The sequence below is a fragment of the Dryobates pubescens genome, chromosome 12 (genome assembly GCF_014839835.1).
Source record: "Dryobates pubescens isolate bDryPub1 chromosome 12, bDryPub1.pri, whole genome shotgun sequence".
In the NCBI taxonomy this organism is placed as follows: domain Eukaryota; kingdom Metazoa; phylum Chordata; class Aves; order Piciformes; family Picidae; genus Dryobates; species Dryobates pubescens.
Genome location: NC_071623.1, coordinates 15,705,377 through 15,711,376, shown reverse-complemented (window position 1 = coordinate 15,711,376; position 6,000 = coordinate 15,705,377).

The following is a 6,000-nucleotide window of genomic DNA, read 5'->3' as shown; positions in this document are numbered from 1 at the left end:
TACTCCATCTTCATGACCCTCCTCTGGATCCACTCCAACAATTTGATGTCCTTGCATTGGGTGCTCCAGCACTGGATGCAGTATTCCAGTTAGGGTCCCACGAGAGCAGAGTAGAGGGGGAGAATCACCTCCCTTGTCCTGCTGGTCATGCTTCTTCTGATGCAGCCCAGGATACTGTTGGTCTGTTGGGCTGCAAGCACACATTGTCAACTTGTGTTGAGTTTTTCTTTAAACAACTCTCCCAAGTCCTTCTCCTCAAGACTGCTCTCAAGCCATTCTCCACCCATCCTGTATTTGTGCTTGAGACTGCCCTGACCCAGGTGCAGGGCTTTGTACTTGGCCTTGTTGAACTTCATGAAGCTGACAGGGGCCCACCTTCCAAGCCTGTTCAGGTCCCTCTGGATGGCATCCCTTTCCTCCAGCATGTACCATCCATATGCTTGATGAGGGTGCATTCTGTTCCATGTGATGTGCATCACCCAGAAATGAAGATATACTTGTGGAGAGAGTGGAAGGAAAGGGGTGGAAACACTCTGCTCTCAGATTGAGGACTGCTCAACCTCCACAGCTGCTATGGACACATCCAGCAGGTAAGGAGAAGGAGTAATCTTTCTTGTACCTGCAAGTCACTTGGGAAGTGCTACACTGCAGGTGCAAGTGAATGGTTCATTACCATTTTGGGTAATAATCTACCCTAAAGCACCACTTGTTGGGCTGCTGTCAAAATCACTAGCTGAGCAGTGAGACCAGCAAATGCTTCTGCACGCTCATTAGGTCTCACATTTGAAGGGTGTCCCACACAGCTGGATCCTGACACACAGAGTTTATAAATATTCAAAAGGTGACAATCTAGTTATTTTTGCATGAGTAAGTTGCCTGGGCACTAGTGAACTCTAGATGCTACTCCAGCCTGGAAATTGAAGTAGTTTGTGTCTCTTTGCCTCCTTTTTTCCTGTGGGAAACAATGGCAGACATTTTCATTCAGCACTATCTACAATGTCTGGCCCCAGGCACTGTCAAACACCTCTTGTTCAAAATGCATCTGGTGTGAGTTCTCATAGCTGCATGCTGTGATGTGTAAATTTGTCTTATTTCCATGGGTGATGCCACTGCCCTGAAGCTTTCATTTGCTGCAAAGGAGTTGCCTCTGAACCCTTCTTAGAAATGCCCAAGGTATATGACCTATCCATAGCTGTTTTTAAGAGCAAACTGTGATTTTCACCATAGCATGCACCTTCTGGGCCAAGCTCTCTGGTGGCATAAAGTAAGAGTGTCAAGGACCATGTAAACCAAGATCAGTTCACATCAATAGAATCATAGGTTGGAAGAGACCTCTAAGATCATCAAGTCCAACCACCAGCCTAAGAACACCATAGCCATTAAACCATGTCCTGAAGTGCCCTGTCCACACATTTCTTGAGGTGTGGCCATGGCACTCCAGGGATGGTGGCTCCACCACCTTCCAGACCAGGGAGGCGGTCACTTTCCAGCCACTTTCCCCAGGCCTGTAGCACTGTATGTGGTTGTTGTGACACAAGTGCAGGACCTGACGCTTGGCTTTATTAAAAGTCATACAATTGACCTTGGCCCGTTGATCCAGCCTGTCCAGAGACCTTTGCAGAGCCTTCCCTACCCTCAAGCAGATCAATACTCCCACTCAGTTTAGTCTCATCTGCAAATGTACTGAGCATGCACTCAACTCCCTTGTACAGGTATTGAAGAGAAGTGGCTCCAATACTAAGCCCAGCCACTTGTGACTGGCTGACAACTGGATTTAGCTACATTCACCACCACCACTCTTTGGGCCCAGCCATCCATCCAGTTCTTAACTCAGTGAAGAGTTTTAGATAAGGAGCTGCAAGTTTCAGGTAAGAGGAAGAATATGGTGCACTAAAAATCAGCACTGTTGGGCTCACAGATTGAACTGTGAGGCAACACTATTTAATGAAGCTGTGCTATAATGATTGAGTGGAAAGTATGTTCAAAGAATATACAGATGAAATGGCTGAGAAGACAGTTGAGTCCCATGGGCAAAATATCTGGAGACCCTTAGCTCACACTAGCACACACAAGGAAGTCTTGAAGGATTTGCTAATCTTCAGATTTCTTTTCATTTATTTTCTTTATAAGCAATGCAAGGATGGTCTCTGGAGTGCTTCTTAGGGAGATATAACTCTGTACATGGTATCTGTGAGTTTAGGGAGGAAATGCAAGCAGGTAGATGTAGCTATCCTCTAAAGAAAAGGCTCCTGAAAAGTGAAGTGTGACCCTGTAAAACTGGGAGCATTTGGCAGGCCTAAGCATTGAATGGTGCTAGAGGAAGGCATGCATATGCAAACATGGAAATAGATATGAAACCAGAGAACATCTATTTTACTTATTCCTTGGTAGAGGCACATTCCCCAAAGTAAGAAGAGCTCTGCATCTCATGTGTGTGTCAGGAAAGCTGCTTCTGCAGCCAAGAGTGTGTCAGAGCGGCAGAGCCTCAGCCACGTATGATTGCAGCGTTCCTGCTGCAAACTTGGGGCTCTGGCTGGCCCTTTGACTGGGCAGAGTTGAGCATTGTACAGGAAGCAATGACATGGGAGATGGGCATGGAGAAGAGAGCAACCACCACAGGTGTCAAGAGGTACAGCCAGTGCAGCCAAGCCCCTGGAGGCTTCCTTGTGAACCAAGAGGTAGGAGCAGGGACTTGCCTCAGCTCTAAGTCAATTTGCTTTCCATTACTTTTTTTTTTTTGTTTTGGCAGGGTGTCTAGCCACTTCTGTCAGACTTTTGTGTATCTTCCATTTTGGGCATGAATCACAGAATTACAGAAACATTAAGGTTGGAAAAGACCCTCAAGATCACCAAGTCCAACCAATAACCCTACTCTACAAGATTTACCCCTAAATCATGTCCCCAAGCACACACCCAAACAACCTTTAAGCACATCACAGTATCACAGTGCATTAGAGGTTGGTAGGGACCTCAAGAGATCATCAAGTCCAACCCCCTGCCAAAGCCTACAGATAAAGACTAGCTTTTGCTGAGCAATAGGATTGAAATAGCCAAACCCTTTCCATGAATTTGGTGGGATTTGAAATGTTTCTTATGCCGATAATTTTTATTCACTCTTGAATTTCATGTAATCATTTCTTATGACAATATACAGCAGACCTTATTTTCAAAACAAGGTAGCTTCAAATCCATAATCCATCATAGCTACCATATTATGTTTTGATTTCTATGTACAGGAAAAAAGAAAAAAAAAAAAAGCCCTCAAAGATGCTGACTTGGGCTAGTGAAAGGTGTTCCTGCCCATGGCAAGGGAGTTAAAACCAGATCCTAGTTTAAACCCCTCCCTCCCCCTCCACCAGCTTTCATCTTCCCAGAGCAGCTCCTACTCCCTCTACACCATCCTCCCCCTTGCCTAAACAGCTCCTGCTCCACCACCACCATTTTTGCACCCATCCCAGAGCCAGGGGCAAGACCCTCAACCAGCCAAGACAGAGGAGCTCAGCCTCAGTAAAGAGGCCCAGCCAGCACCCATGGGTGATATTGGAGTAGTCATCAATCACTGCCCTACCTAGCCGGGGGGCCACCAGGCCCCCCGGCCTTTGTTGTCACCACCACCATCACCCAGTGTGCACCATGGGCACTCACCAGTGATGAGAGGAGGATCCCTCAGCCCAAATGGGCTCAGCTTAGGGCTTCTGCCCTTCCTGGGGGGGATTAAAAAGGGGAGTGGGTGGGGAGGGCAAAGTGGCCACACCTGGGGTGGGAGGAGTCCTGCCCTTGCTGCAACCCTGCAAGAGTTACAGAACCAAAAGATCATCAAGTCCAATCCCCACACCAGAGCAGGATCACCTACACCAGATTACACAGGAACACATCCAGGAGAGTTTTGAATATCTCCAGAAAGGGAGATTCCACGACCTCCCTGGGCAGCCTGTTCCAGTGCTCCATCACCCTCACAGTGACAATTTTTTTCCTCATACTTACATGAAACTTCCTATGCCTCAACTTCCACTCATTGCCCCTTGTCCTGTCATTGAGCACCACCAAGAAGAGCCTGGGAGTCCCAGGTAGAGAACTGGGCTGAGGCTGATTTTGATTTGTATTAAGGCCAGGCTGGATGTGGCTCTGAGCAACCTGATCTAGTGTGAGGTGTCCCTGCCCGTGGAGCGGGGTTGGAACTAGATGATCCTTGAGGTCCCTTCCAACCCAAATAATTCTATGATTCTATTATTTCCTTTGTACCTTTATATCTTTAGAGTTGGTGGGTTCTTTGTTTGTTGTTGTTTCTTGTTTGTTTTTAATAATAGTATTCATATTAAACCTCCAGTTCTGTGTGAGTGTTTTTATTTCACTCCTTTCAGGGTAAAATAACTTCCTGTCCTTTTGCCCTGGGCAGCTTGCGGCTCAAATGAGGACAGGTGTCATGATAGTTTTTTGCAAAGGGGAAGGTGAAAAGCAAAGCAAAGGGGAAAAGAAGCAAGCAGGTAGTCCATGTGGAATAAATATTATTCAGCTATACAGAAGGAAGATCAAACACATGGACTTTGTTGAGTCCATAACTTTTGTTTTCACTCTAGTAAACACTCTCCTTTTCAGGGTTGTCTTTTGGCATTGCATCAGAAGCCACCATTCAGGATGACCCTTTAAGAGGACAGTGGGGAATGTGTAGTGAAAAATATTCTCTACATGGTAACAGGATGCTATGGTCCTTTATTAATTGTCTGGCAGAGTTCACTCCAGCACACGTGTTGTCCAACTGCATAGTTTCAATGTCCTGCAGTGCATGGGTGTAATGTGTGTCATGTTTCATGGTGAGCATGTGAAGGCTCCCTGGATTGCAGTGGGGCTGCTCAGGGGGCAGTGATGGCAGTGGCTGCAGAGATGGGCCTGCAGATTTATTTTCTGCTCAGTCCTCTTCATTTGTTAAGGCCATGTTCACTTTGTTTTGCTTCTGATAATGAGTTTGTTGAGGGTTTGTTGGGGGTTATTTAAAAGGAAGTTAGATGCTAGAAGTTCCTTTCACAACACATGGTCTTCTAATGCTGTTTGTGGTTGCTTGCTGATTTTCCATGTGGATCCCATTAGGGTTTAGCATGTGAAAACTAAGGAGTAGAATTGGTTGGTTTGGTTTCTGCACTGAATTAAGCTTCTGGTTCCTCATTCATTGTGAGGTAAAAGTAGTTTTTTTGATAAGCAAAACCCAATCTTACACCAATGAAGTGCCATCATTGCTTTCCTCTAAGTGACTAGCTGTCCTTGAAGGGTCTGCTTTAAGGTACAGTGAAGAAAATAGGTTTGGAATGGATGCAAGCTCATTGTTTGTCTGCAGGCATGCTTGTGCATGAAAGACTGGGTGTGCCACTTCTCTAATGATAGCACCCATAAAGCTGACAGAGCTGTAAGGATGTTTCAGGGACAGCTTGATGGCATTGCTGATTAATGAATTTGCTATGAGAACACAAAACAAAGCACAAGCTTCCAATCCACATGGTGAACATGTGATTTCTGAATGTTGGGTGAAGTATGGGCTTTAAAAAGAAAAATATTCTGTGAAGCTGGTTATAAAGAAGCTGGTGCATCTGGGAGTAACTCAGGTGCCTTTGGCCTGAAATGATTGGAGAAAAAAATAAAAGATTGGTGGGGTCAGGGATGAAGTGGATGAGTCTGGTGGTGTGTTTGTGTTGGGAGTCTGTGACTAGATATTATTTTGCAGGTTCTTAAGAAAGGCTGCACCACTTTTACTGGGGATGTCATTGCACAGGTGGTGATTGGCAGTTGTTGAATGAATGGTGCTGATCTAGGGGACTTTATGGACAGGGCTGAGGATCATTTCTTTGCCTTGTGATAATTGTTCAGGAAGTTGGAAGCAATTGATCTGCAAAAGTTATGAGTGTTTTTTTTTTTTCTTTTTGGTGTTTTGTTGGCTCAAGAGAGCCAAAAGCACTGAATTCAGAACTGTCGTCTCAGTGCAACCTTTGTGTGCTGCAGGGCTTCCCAAAC